Consider the following 23301-nt stretch of genomic DNA (forward strand, 5'->3'; position numbering starts at 1 on the left):
TATTTGAGTTTTCAGCATTTTAGCAGTTTTTATTTCTATTAGTTTTGTGTATTTTATTTGGTTATTAGATATATTACAATGGTGAAATTTCTATGCATTTCTGTTCTGGCATGCTCTGATTTCCAGTCATGACTCATATATCTGATTATTTACCCAAACAAGTGTGGTCTTCAAGCAAAAGTGTTTGGCAAGTCAGTCAGGGTTGAAGGCAGATATTACTGACAGTTGGCATTGCAGTTTCAGACTTCATACCATTCAGACATTCCTTGATAATACAATCATTCCATCAACTTTCTAACATTATTAGAGCTGTATGTCAAATGTGTCCTTCTCTTTGGACCTTTACCACCCCATTATTCATGGCTTTGTCCAGATTTCTGGCTCTCTGAGGCTGGCAGGTTTGCTCCTAGCATTTATCAGCATGGCCTTTATTTGCATTTTGTTGACTGTGTTATGTTGGTGAAATGGATCCCATGACACTCCCTATAAGGGTACTGTAGGTGAGGCGTGGGCCTTTGGCAGTGACCTGTAGGCCAGGTGTAACATATGCAGGCCATCTGTAGCAAGGCAGTGCATTCTGATGATCATATGTTCCCAGGCTGCCAGGCAGTGGACACCCCTGGGATGGTACCAGTCAGTTGACTCAGTGTTACTGACAATTGCTTTCTGTTCATATTGTTACATCACTCTGGGTGACAGCTGGATGCTGCTTAAGGCTAGGGACATGTTACAGCATTTCTATAAGACTATGGGTGGGGAGTGACACATCTGCACACAATGAACATTTGTACAGACTGTGCTGATATTTGCTTGACCTTTTGGAACCATTTAGCATAGTGGCGTGCTTTGAGACTACAGGCATAACAGTATTGTCCACAGGTTAGATTGTTCTGGAATACACATTTTTAGTTTCAGCCTTCTTACCTTTCAGAGCCATACTTCCACTGCCAGACCTGCTGTGATATCACTGTCCAAGTCTGTAGATGGGAATTTCATGGATGTCGCCATGTGGGGTCTTTTGCCAGACATTTCTGTATGGTTTTCTACAGCTGATCTGCTGGGTGAGGCGGGGGGTGGGTATGGGGCCCCCACTTTGACATACATACATGTAACCTATGACACCCAGTTATTTGGCTCACCATATATATTGCAGTGGTATTTGTCAACTAGGTTGTTACTGCATAGTGTGGGTAAGCTAGTACTGGGCATACACTTCCTGCTGCCCCACATAGCTGTCAGTTGTCTGCTGCTATCCCAGTAAGCCACCCCATTCCCTTGCATGCTTGCATTAATACCATAGATATGCTATCAGAGCATTCTACCCCATTCATTTATTGTTAAGAAGACTGACTTACCTTGTGCCTGAGGCAGTTGTGAAGATATTGCTTGAGGGATGACTATGTTGGATGCATGCAGTAGAGTGCCTATACATGGTAAGGTATAGGTGGTGTGATGTTTGGCATCCATTTTACTGTGCATATGAGTCAGAGAGAGATATCCGTCCCTCGGTCCATACAGTGTCAGTGTATGTGCTATGTATTGCCTCTTTTCCAAGGCCAGGATATACTGGCCATGCCTCTGTCTGCCTACAGGGGCAGGCACAGGATGTTCATCCTCTGAGTCCCTCTGTGCCTGTGGGGACCTTGGCAATAGTGGGGGGCTATGTGGCCCATCCCCGTTTTGTTCCTGCTGAAGCTGTTTCCACAGGATCATATTGTATAGCATGGCACATACTATGAACATATGAGCACATGTGTCTGGAGAGTGCTGCAAAGCTCCACCAGATATGTCAAGACAGTGGAACTGTGACTTGAGCATCCCAAACATGCTCTATAATGATCCTGGTTTGTGCATGTGCCTCATTATGGCATTCTTGTGTGGGTGTGTGCGCATTTCTGATGGGTGTCATCATCCATGGCTCCAGTGCATAGCCAGCATCCCCCACCAGATGGCCATATGGGATGCTCCTACTGGCAAATGCCTGGTACAGCTGTGACGAATGCCAAATGTGGGAGTCGTGATAGCTTCCAAGGGCTGCCAGCACACACATTCATGATAATACCCTGGGCATTGCACACGACCTGGCAGATGATGGAGAGGAAACCCTTGTGGTTTATGTAGACCCTACCCCATTCACCAGGTCATGCTTTGATGTGGCTGTGCGTGCAATCTATGGCACCCAGCACCTCCGGGTAGTCTGCTACACAGTAGAAGAGATGCATATTGCTAGTCCTCTCCTCACAGGTGTTGTGGAACTGAATGTGCTCATTGGCATATGGTAGCATGGCATCCAGGAACTGGTGGAGTACTCTGGATGCAGATGCCTATGAGACCCACATGATATCCCCAGTAGGTTTTTGAAAAGTAGAATTCTTAAGGCTACACATACCTTGGTATCCACTGGAATGGGATCCCTTCTGTTGGTTCTATGTCTCAGCTGAGGCTGGCACAGCTCGATGATTTGCTGCAGGATGTCTCTGTCTACCCTGTAGCACTCTACTATCTCCAGGTCATGAAGCCCCTGGTAGGTTACCCAGGGTCTGAACACTCTTCTCCTCCTCCTTGGTCTGGGGCGGTTGTCAGTATTATCCTCCTCACCACCCTCAGCCTCTAGCACATACTGACAGATCAATGCAACAGCAGACCCTAACATTTTTTGTTAGTTTTGTCTGTTAAAATTTCCCTGTATGTGTACACCTATGGTGCAGACTTTGTGGAAAAAAACAGACTGAAAAGTGTTTGCACGATTTATAGTGGTGTGCTGCAGATTGTGTGATTGGCTGGTTATGATACATTCCACCTGTCAGCTATATTACTTCCATTTAATTGGCTGTGTTTTGCTATTTCCCTTTGTTTTATTTCTTGTTCCACTTGGCATTTCCTCCCATTTTAAGTTCCGTGGAGCACTGCGCAAACACATTGCCCAAATGTCAACAGTGCTGCCATTTCCTGTTTGTTTTTTTTTTGTTTTGTTTTTTTTGTTTGTTTAAGTCCTGGTGTGCACCGTGCATACCCATTTAGACAAGGTAAACAAGGGTATACAGCCTCGGACACACCCCCTTGCTTACATGAACACAGTGCTGCCATTTCCTGTTTTCTTTCTTTTTTTTTTTTTTGTTTAGGACCTGGTGAGTGCCAAGCACACCCATTTAGGCAATGTAAATAAAGGTATACAGCCTGAGACACACTCCCTCGCTTACCTGTGCTTAGCTAAGTGCAAACATGGGCCGCAGAGCTCCAATGTGCTTACAGCAAGCATGACACACCCTCTTTTCATCTTAGCTGTTCCTCCTGTCTACACGGTGGTATTAGAGCACCTACACGGTTAGGTGCATTCTGACACTTTGAAAAAAATTGTGATTTTAGTATAAATCCCCTCATTTGCATACACCACTGCCTTACTCCAATGTTACCACACTTAGACTGGGCCTTTCCCCTTAGCAACCACTGTTGCCTGGCATTGTTTTCATTCTGCATGCCATTGACTATAATGGCAAAATGCAGATTTCTGTAAAAATTTACCCCCCCACTTTTTTTTATTTTCAGCACAATCCTGCTTGCACACAGCTACCCAATGCTTAAACAACCAAGATTGGCCAAAAAAAAAGTTTTATTTAAAAAAAATTAAAACTATCATACCAATGGCCATATATTTGGCCATTGGCATGCCTACTAAATAGAATACATGCTTTATTTTGAGCTGTCATGCCTCAGTTTTCTTATATGCAAAAATGTGTTCAGCTAGTAACTGAACACATTTCTGCTTGTTACACTATTCCTGCATGGACATCTGCCTGTTTTCACCAGCAAATGAGGTAATTAGCATTAGGCAGTGGTGTCCGTGTTGGAATTGTGTAGGAGCGCTCGTACACATCCTGGGAGCCCTTTACTGAATTGCTCAGGGGCTATATTCCATGCAGCAGCTGCTGCACTATTCCTACACTCTATGTAGGGTTTAATGAATCCCAGGGTTGTTCTTCAACCATGGTCTACCAGAATCATTTTAACACACCCTAACTGATCAAAATTATACTGTAATAGCTACATTGAGCTGGTGGTACAGTGGCCTCTAGACACCCAGAAGGCATGGAGTTATAAATGCTCCAATGTGAATTTTAGTGCTTTTTCCAACCTTTTGATTCAATAAACTTTCTACAAACAGCTCTCACCACCACCCAGCAGTTATAGTTAAAGATGACATCTGTGGACTGTATTTCAGCTTTGTTTCATGGAAAAAGTAGCTACACATTGAAGAATTCCAAGCTCCTCTTACAGAAATCTCAAGTAATCATGGAAATTCAAAGTAATGAGCAAAAAGTAGCCATTAGTCATATTCCCAAAAGATAGGCTGCCATTTTCTGCAGAACAACAAATTTTGCATTGACAAACATTTTCGGGATAGAAGCACAGAGCTGCAACGTCTGGCATTTTTGTCTGAGTGTAACCCTCAGTGGTTTATCAGGATAAGGAAATATAGGAGGGAATGGCCTCTTAACCTCTTAGCAAAAGAAACCTAGACAATTTCAAAAGCAATTGGATGGGGGTACAAAATTAGAGTCAGACTCTCACTTTTGAATTTTTTGATTTCTTCCTCTGTCCCACTTATGGCCTAATTGATTCATTGTCTTTAGAGGTCATAGGCAGTAGGAGCAAGAGGCCAACAAATAGAAAGGCAAAAATTATAGGACTTCTTCCCTAGGGCACCTCTCCTGCTGCTCTAGAAGGGAAACTTTTCTGGTATTTATTTATTTTATCTAGTAAAGAAACCATTTCTTTACTACAAAAAATAAATAAGTACCAGAAAAGCTCCCCTTCTACAGTAGCACCCTAGGCAGCTGCTTAGTTGATCTATGCCTAAGGCCAGCTATGAAGACAATCTGTAAACCACCATCCAATCTTTTGCTTTGCCACAGAAACTGTTTTGTACCTGTACAGCACATCTGTCCACTATGTGTTTTATATGGATACTGATGATTCCAGCCCTTATCTAGCCCCACCTTTATTTGTGTATTTCTTATAACAGAGTATCTTACATTTCTTTTTGTGTTGTGTAATTTTGTCTATTCTTTTGCCTTTTTATGACACTATATTTGGTTCTGTATGTCTACAAATAATTGCAGTTGTTTCATTTTCTCTCTCAAACCACAAATGATATCATACATTACTTTATGCCATGGCTATGGATCATAGAAGTTGGATCAGCCTAGCTTTATACTGCTTTTCAGTATTTCTTCACTCACTTCCTCCTCCTCCTCTAGATATCTAATCCGTCTCATTGCCTTACTGTCCTGTCTCCTGCTTGATAAGATAGAAAGAGGGTTTTGCAGCAATGCACAACCATTCCTGTTGTCCCTACAAACACTCCCTCTTTTGCCTTATTGAAATCAGTTTAGTGACATAAATAATGTGGATACCAGATTTCAAGTACATTCAAGTATTTAATTATAGTTTCCAAAAATGCAATAACATATTGTAATCAATTATTTCAAGGCCAGTAAAAAAAGAAAGACAATATTCAAATTAAATAAGCGCAACATGCGTTACTAAAAACATAGCAGTAATAACATGACAGCATTTGAAACTTGTCTACATGTTTTAGTTAGATGTACATCTCTGCATAAATACTTTACAAAAAAGCTTATTATTTACTCCACACCACTTTGCTGTTACATAACATGCCTAATAAACCTGAGTATTATGAGTAGTATAAATAGCACAGGTAGTAAATGTATCAGAAGTGCAGCAGTACACCTTTACAGCAGTAGCACATGTGCAACAGTAGTAAAGGTGTCACAGTAGTACATACGTGCAGCAGCAGTACACATCTGAAGCAGCAGTACACCTTTACATCAGCAGCACATGTGCAACAGTAGTAAAGGTGCCACTGTGGTACATACATGCAGCAGCAGCACACATCTGAAGTAGCAGTACACCTTTGCATCAGCAGCACATGTGCAACAGTAGTAAAGGTGCCACTGTGGTACATACATGCAGCAACAGTACACATCTGAAGCAGCAGTACACCTTTACATCAGCAGCACATGTGCAACAGTAGTAAAGGTGCCACTGTGGTACATACATGCAGCAGCAGTACACATCTGAAGCAGCAGTACACCTTTGCATCAGCAGCACATGTGCAACAGTAGTAAAGGTGCCATAGTGGTACACACTTGCAGCAATAGTACTGATGTGTAGCACTGGTACACACATGCAGCAGTAGTACACATGTGGAGCAGCAGTCCATATGTGCAACAGTAGAACACATGCAGCATTAACATATGTACAGCAGTCATACACATCTGAGACAGTAGTGACATCTCTGGCACTATAAGCACTGCAGCATAGCAGCAAAAATACCAGGTAAGTAATTACAGTGGCAGTACTACTGATGGTATAACCAGCTACAGTAAATCAGTGACAGCATCACTAATGTTATAACAATCTAGCTACATCAAAAGACTAACTGTAACACTGATGGTATAGCAACACCAGCTGTAGCACAATAGTGACTGTGTCAAAAATGAAATAACATAATGTGTCAGTGATGATATGATCAGATACACAGCAGCTGACAGCATCAATACGGTTATAATGTAACCCCCTGCAGCACAGCAGCAACAGCAGGGATACAATACCATTGTTAATACAGTCAAACTGTAAACCTTTTCCTATAGTATGTGTAATCCAGTTGTGATATTACTTATGGTATCATCAGCAGAAAATATCAAAACTTAAAGCAGACTCATTACTGTCAGCAGCCACAGGTGCAGACCTGAAACACAATAGTTAGTATCAGCAAGTAAACAATTTAGTCATTCAGTGCACTTCTCCCAGTTGACAGACTATCTGCACAATTCTAAGAATCCCAGATATCTGCCCTATGTACAGTTATCCATCAAAATGTCTCCCCTATTTCATAGACTAATTATGACTTTTCTGTGACCTGACTACTACAACACTGCCACATAACAAAGCAGGCTCTTAGTTGATGTCAACCATGGATCGTCTGTTTAAAAGCAATGCTTGCAGTAACCAAACTGACAAGACCAGACAGGTCTTATTTTATTTCAACTTTGACTTTTGTTACAATTACTGGCAAGTTTCCAAGCTACTCATATAGCTGTGAAAAATTTTCATTTGGTTCCAATTTTTTTAATGCTAAATTTACTGTGTGTAGGTCATTCTATGCAAACAGATGCAAACAGACTAACATTTGTCTCTTGATAGGTAATATGTTCCAGCTGAAATTTATCATTTTTAAACATAAAACCTGAATATAAATTAGACATAATAAAGTATGAAGATATCAGAAGAGGAAGGCCCATGGTCTTCCACAGCATTCTAAATGTTGTGGTTAACTCATCATGTACATACACCTACTTGCTCTGATTACTAAAATGTTATCACTTTCTCATTTCATAAATTCTATTTGCCAACAGCTGTCTTTGTGAAGTAGAAATTTCTCAAGTCTAAATTGAAGAATCCTCTTTCCACCAAATACCTATACTTCCTTCTTGTAATTTGGCATATGAGGACTTGCTAAGACCAACAACTAGAATGCACATAAACTTTTTTATAGTAGAAATTAGGCTGTATCTGCTCTATGTAAAGGCCCAGCACATAATTATAACTTAGCCCATATTTGCTTTATTAATAAGTAGGTGGAAAGTAATGGTAACAGTGGTGTGTCTGCTTCTTCTTCTGGCCTTTCCCAGTTAGGGGTCACCACAGCGGATCACCTGTCTGCTCATGATTGGCAGTGGAGTTTTACAGTGTCGGCACCCAACCTTCCACAGAAGACACACACACACTCATACCTAGGGCCAATTTAGAGTGTCCAATCCACCTACAGCATGTCTTTGGGAGGAAACCGGAACACCCAGAGAAAACCCATGCAACCACAGGATGGACATGCAGATTCTGCATAGAAAGCACCCCATATAAGGATTGAACCAGAGAACCTCTTGCTGTGAGGTAGCAACGCTAACCACTGCACCACTGCGGCCACCCATGTGATGTGTTCATTTTTGGCACTCTCTGTTTAGGTTTTTTTTCTGTGAGTATATTTATAGTTATTATAATTTTCTGAGACCTATAGCATTGACACAAAACTTGCATATATGCTTTCAACTTTATGTAATACTTCAGTTAACCAAAACTCAAAGAACATTCTCTTTCAAGCAAAGCTAGCAATGTGATCTTTCAATAATACTTACAGTCCCCCGAAACGGGCAGTTAAAATGAACTACTAGCCAGGTAGGCAGTTTAACAGCTGCACATGTTCCACATTTTCTCAAATACAGGAAAGTGCAGTATTGGCAGCAAGTAAGGGATTTTCTAGGTATACCTTACTTTTGTTCATTTTTTTAAATAGAAGAACATTTTCAAAAACCTTGTAGGCACATTTTTTTCTGCAGTAGTATGGTCATGGCATACAAAGGAATGTGGTAATGGCTGTATGTGTTTTTGTATGTCTAGTTATTTCCGAATCTTGTCCCAACTTCTACTTGTTAGTAAACCTCTTACCATGTACACTGGCAGTCTGTTAATAATGTTTTAGTTTATCACCACTGAAAAGTGATACAGTGGCAGTTCTCACTGCTGAACATCTTTGTTTACACAAAATTGTATAACATAAACAAGAAATGAGAGCCACATTAAGGCAGTTTCTGGAGGAAACTGAGACTGTGGCCCAGAACAGTGACAGTAGAGTTTGATGGTTTCAAGCCTCCATTAATTATAACTTCTTCCCAGCCAGCAATCCTTGGCAGCAAGAAGGAATCTGGAAAGAAAGAGCAAATGTATCAGTTCTAGCAATTCGGACAGTTTTGTCATAAAATGGAAAGCATGTTTAGCACTTAGATACATACATATAAACAGCAGCACCTGTTGTGTAAATACATGTATATTTGATAATACAGTTGAGCAAGTGATATAGATCCCAATTACAGTAAAAAATTCTAACAGTTCATAAATCAATTAATACTACAACATTCAGACAACCATGTCTGCCCATTTTCCTGCTTATCGTAAGTGTTACAGATTCAGATTTACCTAATTAATTCTACAATCATGAATTATCTAACTAACCTCTTTGGTTAAATGTATTGTGAACTTCAGTTTATGATGGCCATATGTTTTCGAAGACCTTCTCAGTTTCAGATACAGTACAGTATCATCTCCCTCTCTCTATCTCACTATCTCTCATCCTCATGTCCCGTCTGAAAATATAATGGTTAATCATGTTTAATCATGATCCCCTTCTGAACACATTCCATTACCAACTGTCTATGTAGGACAATGGCATAACTCATAGGTGTGATGGATAATGATATGTGCAGTTAACATGTGACATATTCAGGCCCTCCAGCAACACTAACTTGCCTCTTTCTACCATTCTGAATATACCTTCTACCATTTTATTGCTAAATTTGAGACAAAGTTCTGCAAATACTCCATGCACAAATATATGCTGTTACTTTTAACTTCTGGGTGACAATAGCTCCTCTCCTCTTTTTTTCATTTTTTTATTGTCCTGGTGGTTAAGCAGCTACATACCACTGGCACATTGAGCTCTATGAGAACACCAAGACTCCTCCAAAACTATACAATATGCATTGGTAACAACTTGCAGTCATGTGCTATTTACATCTGCATGTCCCATGACAGCCCCTGACCACCATAAGAGATTGTAGGCTATACCTTTTGCCAGTATCAAAGCAGATAGCCATCCTGCCGAGTGCTAAGCATGTACCACCACATTACCTAGCATGCCTTGCCCAGTGGTAAGCATGAACCACTGCATTACCTAGCATGCCCTGCCCAATGATAAGCATGTACCACTGTATTACCTAGCACACTCTGCCCAGTGGTAAGCATGTACCACTGCATTACCTAGTACCCCCTGTCCAGTGGTAAGCATGAACCACTGCACTACCTAGCATGCCCACCCCAATGGTAAGCATGAACCACTGCATTACCTAGCATGCCCTACCCAGTGGTAAGCATGTACCACTGCATTATCTAGCATGCCCTGCCCCATGGTAAGCATGTACCACTGCATTACCTAGCATGCCCTGCCCAGTGATAAGCATGTACTACTGCATTACCTAGCATGCCCTCCTGAGTGGTAAGCATGAACCACTGCATTACCTAGCATGTCCTGCCCAGTGGTAAGCATGTACCACTGCATTACCTAGCACGCCTTGCCCAGTGTTAAGCATGTACCACTGCATTACCTAGCACACCCTGCCCAGTGGTAAGTATGTACCACTGCATTACCTAGCACGCCCTGCCCAATGGTAAGCATGTACCACTGCACTACTTAGCATGCCCTGCCCAGTAGTAAGCATGAACCACTGCATTACATAGCCTGCCCTCCCCAGTGGTAGGAATAAACCACTGTATTACCTAGCATGCTCTGCCCAGTGATAAGCATGTACTACTGCATTACCTAGCATGCCCTCCTGAGTGGTAAGCCTGAACCACTGCATTACCTAGCATGCCCTGCCCAGTGGTAAGCATGTACCACTGCATTACCTAGCATGCCTTGCCCAGTGTTAAGCATGTACCACTGCATTACCTAGCACACCCTGCCCAGTGGTAAGCATGTACCACTGCATTACCTAGTATGCCCTGCCTAGTGGTAAGCATGTACCACTGTACTATGTAGCATGCCCTGCCCAGTGGTAAGCATGAACCACTGCATTACCTAGCATGCCCTCCCCAGTGGTAGGAATAAACCACTGTATTACCTAGCATGCCCTGTCCAGTGGTAAGCATGTACCACTGCATTACCTAGCATGCCCTACCCAGTAATAAGCATGTACCACTGCATTACTTAGCATGCCCTGCCCAGTGGTAAGCATGTACTACCATATTACCTAGCACACCCTGCTCAGCGGTAAGCATGTACCACTGCATTACCTAGCAACCCCTGCCCAGTGGCAAGTATGTACCACCACAATACCTAGCATGCCCTGCCCAGTGGTAAGCATGTATCACTGCATTACCTACCATGCCCTGGCCAGTGGTAGGCATGTACCATAGCATTACCTAGCATGCCCTGCCCAGTGGTAAGCATGTACCACTGCGTTACCTAGCATGCTCTCCTGAGTGGTAAGCATGAATCACTGCATTACCTAGCATGTCCTGCCCAGTGGTAAGCATGTACTACTGCATTACCTAGCATGCCCTCCTGAGTGGTAAACATGAACCACTGCATTACCTAGCATGTCCTGCCCAGTGGTAAGCATGTACCACTGCATTACCTAGCATGCCCTGCCCAGTGGTAAGCATGAACCACTGCATTACCTAGCATGCCCTCCCCAGTGGTATGAATAAACCACTGTATTACCTAGCATGACCTGCCCAGTGATGTACCATAGCATTACCTAGCACGCCCTGCCCAGTGGTAAGCATGTACCACTGCGTTACCTAGCATGCTCTCCTGAGTGGTAAGCATGAACCACTACATTACCTACCATGCCTGCCCAATGGTAAACATGCACCACTGCATTACCTAGCACACCCTGTCCTTGGTAAGCATGTACCACTGCATTATCTAGCATGCCCTGCCCAGTGGTAAGCATGTACTACTGCATTACATAGCATGCTCTGCCGGGTGGTAAGCATGTACCACTGCATTACCTATGCCCACACTACCAGAGTGCACCATCTATACAGCAAGCAAACTCTTCCATTATTTCTATCACTGCAGACCTCATGCCTTCAGTGTTGCTTCCATGTGTTCTCTGACAATATACTGCTACTAGGACTTCTTTTATTACTACAAACATCCTGCATATATTATTGAATTCTCAGCTTTGCTGATTATTTTAGTTCAGTTATATAAATGTTTCTAAAATTACAGAGGAGTGTAAAACTCACCTCATTAATAACAATGTTCTCCGCATTTGTAATATGTCAGCAAGAAAGGTTACCAATCAGTGTATACCGTTTGCCTTAAATATTAGTGTGCATGATGTGTCATTGCAAATAAATGTACTTTGGAAAATAAATCAGCAATGTTTCTAGCTCTGTTATATGATGTATGGTGTCAACAGATAATCTGATAGAATATTCTCCTGATTGTGCTATTTTACATGTAGATGGCTGAAAATGAATAACATATGAAAGCTCTAACCATGAATACTGCAACAGAACTAAAAAAAATAACAAAGTCACAAAACAAAGGATTTTATAGATAATTTATAAAATATTGGACCTTCCCTAAGATTCTGGGTACATCATAGGTCCCCTGTAGATTTTTTCCGTTATTTTTAACAATAGCCTTAATACCATTTTCCATCAATAATATAATTAATATTCTTTCCAAATGAAAAGACTTCATTTTTTCTATCTGTCTGTATCATATCCAAAATCAATGGAATTATATAGAGCGGCTCTATTCAAGTTTACTTTTTCTAAGTTTTGTAGTAATATACAGTTTATTTGTTTTTTTTTTTTTCATATGGGATGGAATTGTTGATATATTTTCTTATTTGTAACAAATATAAATGGTATTATTGATTTTCTGCATTTCATTGACAGCATTTCAAAAACTAATATCTGTTATTTAGACAATAAGATTTATCAGGATTTGGGAAAACAAAAGTATAGCAAGTACAATCATACAAAGGAAACATTAAGCAACAGTTACCACTTCATCTCCCAGGTACATTAAAGAAAACATCATTAAACATCTGATTATATTATTAAACCCAATAAAAGCACTATTCGTTGTGAGTCCAAAAACTTTCTTTATTGTGATACCAAAACTAAGCGCTTTCGTCAGTTAAAACTTGACTTCATCAGAATTCACTAGAAAACTAAAAGAAACTGTTCTAATATACAAACTGCTATTCAGTGATTGGTTCAATATTTTCACAATTAGTAAACCAAATAAACCAATTAAGATTTAAAGTACCAAGAATTAGTGTTTAAACAAAACGAAGATTAAAATTTAAGTTAAAATTCTATGTTTCTTAAAAACAATCAATGCCATAAAAGAAATATTGTAATGATGTACAAAAGAAAGAAAAGACACAAGTTTCAAAAATAATGTATATTGTATATATACATATTTTTTCTATTCTTTATTTACTTAAAGATGTTCTGCCCTCTCTTTCAAAATTGGTGCCAAATTTAAATATTCATTTAAGTCAGGGGGAGAATTTGCTGCAAGCCTGAGATGCCACATCAATTCCTTTTTCAATAGTATATTTTGCCAGTCTCCACCTCTGGCTTCCAAATGTACAAAATCTAGAATAGCAAAATGAAAACCTGAGTAATTATTACATATTATACTGTGTTTGTACAAGGCATTTGTAACTTTTTTGTTTTTTATATTGTACAAATGCTCATAAATTCTTGTTTTGAGAAGCCTCAGTCTTCCCAATATAGAAGGAGCTGCAGGTGTTACACATAGCAATGTAAACTAACTTACTAGAAAAACAGCTACCTTTCCTAGGGTAAACTGTACTGTTGCTCTGATTTTCAAACAAATCTTAGTTTCCTGGGAAACATAAGGGCAATATTTACATCTCCCACAACGTCTAGTACCATTATAGTTAGTTTCATCTGTAACAAGATATTTTGGTCTACTTTCCAAAATCATTTTCAAATTAAACCCAATTTTTGTGGTGAACACTGTTTTTTCCCCCAAAACTTGGTATTTTTCATGGTCAACTTTAAATATACTCCAATTCTTATACAAAACATCTTTAACTTGAACATTGATTTTTATTTAATCCCTTACCTAATAATGGGATATATTTCTTTCCCCATTCAACATATACTTCATTAAGAGTTTTTTCCACCAAAACCATAGGGTAATCCCTTTCCAAAAACATGTTTTTTTAAATTTCAAACTCAGGTAGAAGGTCTTCCACCGAAGAGGTCATTCTAGCTACCCTAATTGCTTGACCCTTAATAATACTTTTCTTTTGACAAAGAGGGTGGCGACTGTTGAAATGTAAATAATTATTGCAGAAAGTTTTCTTACGATATATTTTAGATGTAAATTTGTCCTTATCCTTAGTGATGAGTGTGTCAAGACAGCTAATTTCATAAGCATCAAACTAGAAAGTGAATTTCAAAAAATTGGTAGTACTATTGAGGTAGTGGATGTACAAAGAAATAGATTCAGCTGTTCCCTTCCAAAAAATAAAAATGTCATCCAAAAACCTACAATAATAATTTATGTAATCATAATATTCACTTCCAAACACGTATTCTCTCCCGCATCCTAATAATACAATGTTTGCATAGGTTGTGGAGCAAGCGGCACCCATTACCACACCTCTAACCTGCTGGAAGTATTCTCCCTCAAAAAAATGTAATTATTGTCTAAAATAAGTTCCATCATTTCACAAATTAACTTTGTTTCATCACATTCCATTGTGGAAAAACTGTATAAAGTCTCCTCAAAATAACCTAAACCTTCTTGTTTAGGAATACAAGTAAACAAGTCCATAACATCAATAGTAACAAGATAACCTTCAGCACTCCATAAGTGGCTCTTAAGTTGACCAACAAAATCCCATGAGTCCTTAACTAAGTGTGGATATATGTCCACAACATGTTTGATCTTCCTGTCCACATATACAGATAAATTATGGGTTTTAGACCCAGTTGCTGCTACAATTGGTCTAAAGGGTGGCTGCTCTAAATTCCCGTGTACTTTAGGTATACCAAATATGCCAGGGATTCTTGGATGGATGTTAGATAAAAAATCATAAACTGCCCCTGTAATTTTCTGATCCATAAAATATTCATATAGAAAACTGTCAATTCTCTGATATGCTATGTGGATTTGATTTCTTGAATGTATGGAGTAGTTGTTGACATTAAATATAATTCCCTGCATGATATTGGTATAATCAGTGCTATTGAATAAAACAATACTAACCCCTTTATCCGGCGCCATTATACGTATGCTCTTATCATTTCTTAAATTCTGCAACAGTATTCTCTCTGTGTTACTAAGGTTATGGAAGGTTCTCTTGTGTTTACCCCAAATTTTATAAATATCATCCTTAACAACCTTCTCAAACATGTTGATTAATGGGTCTAAAGGGGGATTAAACATGATTCGTTTTTTACATACTTCTTTGGATAAATCTGTATCAACTTTCTTAACCTTAGAATGCAATAATTGTAAGTTCAACTTTCTCATGTAAAGTTGAATGTCAACTAAAATATCAGCAATATCTGGAATTTTAGTAGGTACAAACTTAAAACCATTTGAGAAAAGGGAAAAATATTCTGGCAAAATTTCTCTATCTGTATAATTATAAATATTAAAACCATTAAAGGGATATTGTATTGGTTTATTGGAAGGTTTCTCATTTAAACCAGAGGTCACTACCACCTTAGGGCATCCGTATATTTCTGCACTACCTTGTTGTAAGTCGCCTGCTTGCGACTCGCTATTCTTTTTGAGCATCGAGGTAAATCCTGATAGTCAAAGAGAGGTTATTCTTCCCCTTCAAAACAATCTTCTTCCTCCCCTGTTGTTTCTAGGTCCATAGGACCTGAAATGTGCTCATTAACTGGCCTAAAAGGAGATGGAACATCAATGTTCCCTTGATTATGAACAATAAGTCTCTCAGTAGGATATGTTTTACCACTTTGATACTGTTTTAAATCTCGGGCCAACTTTTTTGCTTTTTTGTTAAATGTCCCATCACATTTTCTATCCACCCTGTTCAAAGTTTTGTTATATAAACCCTGGTGTTGTTCAAACAATAAGTCAGTTACAATCATCTGATTTAAATTTTCCACTTCCCTTTGTAAATCAGCTTCCATTTTCTCATAAAATGAAACAGTCTTCATAATTAATTCAAGCCCCCATTTAGCAAACATAGTTATTAATTCACAAACATTCTCTTTGTTGTAGTAAACACCAAAAGGAAACTTAAAAATTCTTAGCCCCTGTGGCACAACTTTTTTCTTTAAACATTCATTCAAATAACAAATTTCTATTTGGAAGAGTTTGTATTTTAAAAGTCTTTTCTCAAAAACATAAATCATATATTTCAATGATTTAAAGTAATTAAAAGTATGATTTTTTCCTTTTGAGTTGTTAGATTCAACACAAGCTGACCTGGAAAAAGAATAATGCTTATTAATAATGTCCCCATAGTTAAACTGTTTGAAAGTGCCGATATGTGTATTTGAATCACAGTTCCTAAAACCAGTTGAAGAGAGTTCACAGTTCCTCACTTTGTCCCTGTTTTTAATAATGTTGGAAGTTGTTCCGTTATCCTTGCAACAACAACAAGTACTATTGTATTGATTTTTAGATAGTTTCATACCTGTTTTTGTAGTTAAGTTGCCTGGGCATCCATTAATAAATTCTCCCTCTCCGTTTTCATCTTCAAGTTCAATGGCGGCTTCAACATGAACCACACAGTTAGAGCGTCCATTAAACCTATTCAAACTGCCAGCAAAGTTGTTTCCTTCCTCAACAGGAAGGTTTTCGACCGGAGTAACACATTTCCAGCCAACACAGTGAATCTGTGCAACCGCAACTTGTTGCCTGCCCTGCTTAAGGTGGAACGCAGAAGTTATAGGGCTGACAGCACCATTAACCATAGAAGCAATACCTTGGTCTTCCTTAGGGGATCCAGAACATGGCAAAAGACAAGAATTCACAACAGAGGGTTGTGAAAGAAGCTTTATAAGCCAAGTTAGTTCCCCCTTCAACTCGGCAACGTCCCTTTTCACTACAAAAATTTCAGCATTTTCCCCAGAATCCAAAATAGGGGATAGCTGAAATGAATGGTCGTACTCCATGAAAACCAGCACCTTCTATAAAATACACTCGTAAACCAAAAACATAAAGGTGCAATAGTGCTTGAAAAAGACAGTTAAACCCAATAAAAGCACTATTCATTGTGAGTCCAAAAACCTTCTTTATCGTGATACCAAAATTAAGCGCTTTCGTCAGTTAAAACTTGACTTCATCAGAATTCACTAGAAAACTAAAAGAAACTGTTTTAATATACAAACTGCTATTCAGTGATTGGTTCAATATTTTCACAATTAGCAAACCAAATAAACCAATTAAGATTTAAAGTACCAAGAATTAGTGTTTAAACAAAACGAAGATTAAAATTTCAGTTAAAATTCTATGTTTCTTAAAAACAATCAATGCCATAAAAGAAATATTGTAATGATGTACAAAACAAAGAAAAGACACAAGTTTCAAAAATAATGTATATTGTATATATACATACATAGTTTTTCTATTCTTTATTTACTTAAACATGTTCTGCATTCTCTTTCAAAATTGGTGCCAAATTTAAATATTCATTTAAGCCAGGGGGAGAATTTGCTGCAAGCCTGAGTTGCCACATCAATTCCTTTTTCAATAATATATTTTGCCAGTCTCCACCTCTGGCTTCCAAATGTACAAAATCTAGAATAGCAAAATGAAAACCTGTGTAATTATTACATATTATACTGTGTTTGTACAAGGCATTTGTAACTTTTTTGTTTTTTATATCGTACAAATGTTCATAAATTCTTGTCTTGAGAAGCCTCTCAGTTCCCAATATAGAAGGAGCTGCAGGTGTTACACATAGCAATGTAAACTAACTTACTAAAAAAACAGCTACCTCTCCTAGGGTAAACTGTACTGTTGCTCTGATTTTTCAAACAAATCTTAGTTTCCTGGGAAACATAAGGGCAATATTTACATCTCCCACAACGTCTAGTACCATTATTGTTAGTTTCATCTGTAACAAGACATGTTGGTCTACTTTCCAAAATCCTTTTCAAATTAAACCTAATTTTTGTGGTGAATACTGTTTTTTCCCCCAAAACTTGGTATTTTTCATGGTCAACTTTAAATACACTCCAATTCTTATACAAAACATCTTTAACTTGTTGATATAGGGGGCTGTACTGTACAATACAAGTGTGTTCAAAGTTGGTTTCATTAGATTTTTTAACAATCTTCCCGGTACATTGATTTTTATTTAATCCCTTACCTAATAATGGGGTATATTTCTTTCCCCATTCAACATATACTTCATTAAGAGTTTTTTCCACCAAACCCATAGGGTAACCCCTTTCCAAAAACATGTTTTTTAAAATGTCAAACTCAGGTAGAAGGTCTTCCACCGAAGAGGTCATTCTAGCTTCCCTAATTGCTTGACCCTTAATAATACTTTTCTTTTGACAAAGAGGGTGGTGACTGTTGAAATGTAAATAATTATTGCAGAAAGTTTTCTTACGATATATTTTAGATGTAAATTTGTCCTTATCCTTAGTGATGAGTGTGTCAAGATAGCTAATTTCATAACCATCAAACTGGAAAGTGAATTTCAAAAAATTGGTTGTACTATTGAGGTATTGGATGAACAAAGGAATAGATTCAGATTTAACTTAAATTTTAATCTTCGTTTTGTTTAAACAGTAATTCTTGGTACTTTAAATCTTAGTTTATTTGGTTTGCTAATTGTGAAAATATTGAACCAATCACTGAATAGCAGTTTGTATATTAAAACAGTTTCTTTTAGTTTTCTAGTGAATTCTGATGAAGTCAAGTTTTAACTGACGAAAGCACTTAATTTTGGTATCACAATAAAGAAGGTTTTTGGACTCACAATTAATAGTGCTTGTATTGGGTTTAACTGTCTTTTTCAAGCACTATTGCACCTTTATGTTTTTGGTTTACGAGTGTATTTTACAGAAGGTGCTGGTTGTCATGGAGTCCGACCATTCAATTCAGCTTTCCCCTATTTTTGGATTCTGGGGAAAATGCTGAAATTTTGGCAGTGAAAAGGGACGTTGCCAAGTTGAAGGGGGAACTAACTCGGCTTATAGAGTTTCTTTCACAACCCTCCGTTGTGAATTCTCATCTTTTGCCATGTTCTGGATCCCCTAAGGAAGACCGAGGTATTGTTTCTATGGTTAATGGTGCTGTCAGCCCTATAACTTCTGCATTCCACCTTAAGCAGGGCAGGCAACAAGTTGCAGTTGCACAGATTCACTGTGTTGGCCGGAAATGTGTTACTCCGGTCGAAAACCTTCCTGTTGAGGAAGGAAACAACTTTGCTGGCAGTTTGAATAGGTTTAATGGATGCTCTAACTGTGCGGTTCATGTTGAAGCCGCAATTGAACTTGAAGACGAAAACGGAGAGGTTGAATCGATTAATGGACACCCAGGCAACTTAACTACAAAAACAGGTATGAAACTATCTAAAAATCAATACAATAGTACTTGTTGTTGCAAGGATAATGGAACAACTTCCAACATTATTAAAAATATGGACAAAGCGAGGAACTGTGAACTCTCTTCAACCGGTTTTAGGAACTGTGATTCAAATACACATAACGGCACTTTCAAACAGTTTAACTATGGGGACATTATTAATAAGCATTATTCTTTTTCCAGGTCAGCTTGTGTTGAATCTAACAACTCAAAAGGAAAAAATCAGACTTTTAATTACTTTAAATCATTGAAAGATATGATTTATGTTTTTGAGAAAAGACTTTTAAAATCCAAACTCTGCCAAATAGAAATTTGTTATTTGAATGAATGTTTAAAAAGAAGTTGTGCCACAGGGGCTAAGAATTTTTAAGTTTCCTTCTGGTGTTTACTACAACAAAGAGAATGTTTGTGAATTAATAACTATGTTTGATAAATGGGGGCTTGAATTAATTATGAAGACAGTTTCATTTTATGAGAAAATGGAAGCTGATTTACAAAGGGAAGTGGAAAATTTAAACCAGATGATTGTAACTGACTTATTGTTTGAACAACACCAGGGTTTATATAACAAAATTTTGAACAGGGTGGATAGAAAATGCGATGGGACATTTAACAAAAAAGCAAAAAAGTTGGCCTGAGATTTAAAACAGTATCAAAGTGGTAAAACATATCCTACTGAGAGACTTATTGTTCATAATCAAGGGAACATTGATGTTCCATCTCCTTTTAGGCCAGTTAATGAGCACATTTCAGGTCCTATGGACCTAGAAACAACAGGGGAGGAAGAAGATTATTTTGAAGGGGAAGAATAACCTCTCTTTGACTATCAGGATTTTCCTTTACCTCGACGCTCAAAAAGAATAGCGAGTCGCAAGCAGGCGACTTACAACAAGGTAGTGCAGAAATATACGGATGCCCTAAGGTGGTAGTGACCTCTGGTTTAAATGAGAAACCTTCCAATAAGCCAATACAATATACCTTGAATGGTTTTGATATTTATAATTATACAGATAGAGAAATTTTGCCAGAATATTTTTCCCTTTTCTCAAAATGATTTAAGTTTGTACCTACTAAAATTCCAGATATTGCTGATACTTTAGTTGACATTCAACTTTACATGAGAAAGTTGAACTTACAATTATTGCATTCTAAGGTTAAGAAAGTTGATACAGATTTATCCAAAGAAGTATGTAAAAAAAAGAAGCATGTTTAATCCCCCTTTAGACCCATTAATCAACATATTTGAGAAGGTTGTTAAGGATGATATTTATAAAATTTGGGGTAAACACAAGAGAACCTTCCATAACCTTAGTAACACAGAGAGAATACTGTTGCAGAATTTAAGAAATGATAAGAGCATACATATAATGGTGCCGGATAAAGGGGGTGGTATTGTTTTATTCAATAGTACTGATTATACCAATATCATGCAGGGAATTTTATTTAATGTCAACAACTACTCCATATGTTCAAAAAATCAAATTCACATAGCATATCAGAGAATTGACAGTTTTCTATATGAATATTTTATGGATCAGAAAATTACAGGGGCAGTTTATGATTTTTTATCTAACATCCATCCAAGAATCCCTGGCATATTTGGTATACCCAAAGTACACAAGAATTTAGAGCAGCCACCCTTTAGACCAATTGTAGCAGCAACTGGGTCTAATACCCATAATTTATCTGTATATGTGGACAGGAAGATCAAACATGTTGTGGACATATGTCCACACTTAGTTAAGGACTCATGGGATTTTGTTGGTCAACTTAAGAGCCACTTATGGAGTGCTGAAGGTTATCTTGTTACTATTGATGTTATGGACTTGTTTACTTGTGTTCCTAAACAAGAAGGTTTAGGTTATTTTGAGGAGACTTTATACAGTTTTTCCACAATGGAATGTGATGAAACAAAGTTAATTTGTGAAATGATGAAACTTATTTGAGACAATAATTACATCTTTTTTGAGGGAGAATACTTCCAGCAGGTTAGAGGTGTGGCAATGGGTGCCACTTGCGCCATAACCTATGCAAACATTGTATTATTAGGATGGGAGAGAGAATACGTGTTTGGAAGTGAATATTATGATTACATAAATTATTATTGTAGGTTTTTGGATGACATTTTTATTTTTTGGAAGGGAACAGCTGAATCTATTCCTTTGTTCATCCAATACCTCAATAGTACAACCAATTTTTTGAAATTCACTTTCCAGTTTGATGCTTATGAAATTAGCTATCTTGACACACTCATCACTAAGGATAAGGACAAATTTACATCTAAAATATATCGTAAGAAAACTTTCTGCAATAATTATTTACATTTCAACAGTCACCACCCTCTTTGTCAAAAGAAAAGTATTATTAAGGGTCAAGCAATTAGGGTAGCTAGAATGACCTGTTCGGTGGAAGACCTTCTACCTGAGTTTGAAATTTTAGAAAACATGTTTTTGGAAAGGGGTTACCCTATGGGTTTGGTGGAAAAAACTCTTAATGAAGTATATGTTGAATGGGGAAAGAAATATACCCCATTATTAGATAAGGGATTAAATAAAAATCAATGTTCCAGGAAGATTGTTAAAAAATCTAATGAAACCAACTTTGAACACACTTGTATTGTACAGTACAGCCCCCTATATCAACAAGTTAAAGATGTTTTGTATAAGAATCGGAGTATATTTAAAGTTGACCATGAAAAATACCAAGTTTTGGGGGGAAAACCAGTGTTCACCATAAAAATTAGGTTTAATTTGAAAATGATTTTGGAAAGTAGACCAAAATATCTTGTTACAGATGAAACTAACAATAATGGTACTAGACGTTGTGGGAGATGTAAATATTGCCCTTATGTTTCCCAGGAAACTAAGATTTGTTTGAAAAATCAGAGCAATAGTACAGTTTACCCTAGGAGAGGTAGCTGTTTTTCTAGTAAGTTAGTTTACATTGCTATGTGTAACACCTGCAGCTCCTTCTATATTGGGAAGACTGAGGGGCTTCTCAAAACAAGAATTTATGAGCATTTGTATGATATAAAAAGCAAAAAAGTTACAAATGCCTTGTACAAACACAGTATAATATGTAATAATTACACAGGTTTTCATTTTGCTATTCTAGATTTTGCACATTTGGAAGCCAGAGGTGGAGACTGGCAAAATATATTATTGAAAAAGGAATTGATGTGGCAACTCAGGCTTGCAGCAAATTCTCCCCCTGGCTTAAATTAATATTTAAATTTGGCACCAGTTTTGAAAGAGAGGGCAGAACATGTTTAAGTAAATAAATAATAGAAAAAATATGTATATATACAATATACATTATTTTTGAAACTTGTGTCTTTTCTTTCTTTTGTACATCATTACAATATTTCTTTTATGGCATTGATTGTTTTTAAGAAACATAGAATTTTAACTTAAATTTTAATCTTCGTTTTGTTTAAACACTAATTCTTGGTACTTTAAATCTTAATTGGTTTATTTGGTTTGCTAATTGTGAAAATATTGAACCAATCACTGAATAGCAGTTTGTATATTAAAACAGTTTCTTTTAGTTTTCTAGTGAATTCTGATAAGTCAAGTTTTAACTGACGAAAGCGCTTAATTTTGGTATCACAATAAAGAAGGTTTTTGACTCACAACGAATAGTGCTTTTATTGGGTTTAACTGTCTTTTTCAAGCACTATTGCACCTTTATGTATCTGATTATATTATATAAATCCACTCTGTATGGCCACTGTTATTACAAACATCTGATATATGATGATGAAGAAAGTCAAAGAAATAATGGACATGATGTATTTCAGCTTGCTGCTTTCATTCACATGCCCCTCCAACCCTAAATACCATAGCCAGAACACAAATTAGCCAACAGAAAAAAAAAATGAATCACTATAGTGGGCAGTGTACACTGTCACCACTGTCCAGAAATATATCTGGTCTACTTCCTTATTAAAATAAATATACTTGCAAAAGAAAAACTGTCTTTGAAGATAAGAACAACTCCTCCTACAGACATTTTTAATCAAATGACTAAAGATCATTGGGCATGAGTTAACATCGGCTGCTCAGAGTAATTGATGT

The 23301-nt window shown here is 37.6% G+C and overlaps 1 protein-coding gene across 1 annotated transcript in view; it reads right to left on the reverse strand.

Annotated features, from left to right (window-relative positions):
• Nucleotides 1–5418: 5418 nt before the first annotated feature.
• LOC122811469 (class II histocompatibility antigen, M beta 1 chain-like) overlaps nt 5419–23301 on the reverse strand; it is a 164575-nt gene continuing 146692 nt past the window's right edge. Inside the window, exon 6 of the mRNA XM_044083323.1 lies at nt 5419–8782. The gene's annotated coding sequence lies outside the window, so the exon portion shown is untranslated. The remainder of the gene's footprint in view (nt 8783–23301) is intronic.

The sequence above is a fragment of the Protopterus annectens genome, chromosome 9.part0 (assembly GCF_019279795.1).
Source record: "Protopterus annectens isolate FY-2018-M chromosome 9.part0, PAN1.0, whole genome shotgun sequence".
In the NCBI taxonomy this organism is placed as follows: Eukaryota; Metazoa; Chordata; order Ceratodontiformes; family Protopteridae; genus Protopterus; species Protopterus annectens.